Source organism: Penaeus monodon, chromosome 15 (genome assembly GCF_015228065.2).
Source record: "Penaeus monodon isolate SGIC_2016 chromosome 15, NSTDA_Pmon_1, whole genome shotgun sequence".
In the NCBI taxonomy this organism is placed as follows: Eukaryota; Metazoa; Arthropoda; class Malacostraca; order Decapoda; family Penaeidae; genus Penaeus; species Penaeus monodon.
This window is the reverse complement of record NC_051400.1, coordinates 40880488-40881237: the sequence shown is the minus strand read 5'-3', so window position 1 is coordinate 40881237 and position 750 is coordinate 40880488. Positions and strand designations below refer to the sequence as shown.

At 31.7% G+C, this 750-nt stretch overlaps 1 protein-coding gene across 1 annotated transcript in view; it reads left to right on the top strand.

Annotated features, from left to right (window-relative positions):
- The window catches only part of LOC119582046, a 10638-nt gene that overhangs the window by 8300 nt on the left and 1588 nt on the right, over positions 1–750 (top strand). The window lies entirely within an intron of this gene.

Genomic DNA, 750 nt, shown 5'->3' with positions numbered 1-750 from the left:
GATAAAAACTTCAAAACGAGACACACGGAACAAAGAGAAAAGATAAAAATATCGGGATGATCGTCAAAAATACAAAAAACGAAAAAGAAAAATACTGAAGAAAAACAAGAAACCAGAGGAAAAAAGTTGTAGAATAAAAAGTGTAGACAGAATAAAAGAAAAGAAACAAGAAGAGAGACAGAGCATAAGAAAAAGAGATTACAAAAATACGGAATGTACAAACAAAAGGGAAAATAATTTGGAATAAATAGAGGGCTGGTGAGGAAGAAAAAAAAAACAGAGGATTTATTTTAGAGCATGAAACATAAAGCTAAGGGAAGGGGGGAAAATATTTGGAGATTAAAATTACGCAATATGAGGATAAGGAAATTAAAATAATAACAAAATAATTGGAAGCTATGTAGATTCTACACAGAAAGAGAAAGCAATAACAAGAGGGCGAGAAAATACGATATTTTCGGACGATCAGGAAAAAAAAATGTAATCAGAGAAAGAGGAGAGATAGAGATTTGAAAGAAAAGTAGAGCAAAATAGAAACAAAATAAAGAGAAAAGCGAAAAGTGACAAGGGGAAATAAGATGGGGAAAGAAATTCAAGCAGGTAAAAAGTATACTAGTGAGACAACTGAACAGAATATAAATAATTATCGAAAAAAGGAGCAGCAGACAAATACGAAAGAATTTTATGCAGAGAACACTGAGTCCAGTGGTTTAGAGAGAAGGGAAACATAACACGTATGATTTATGGAAC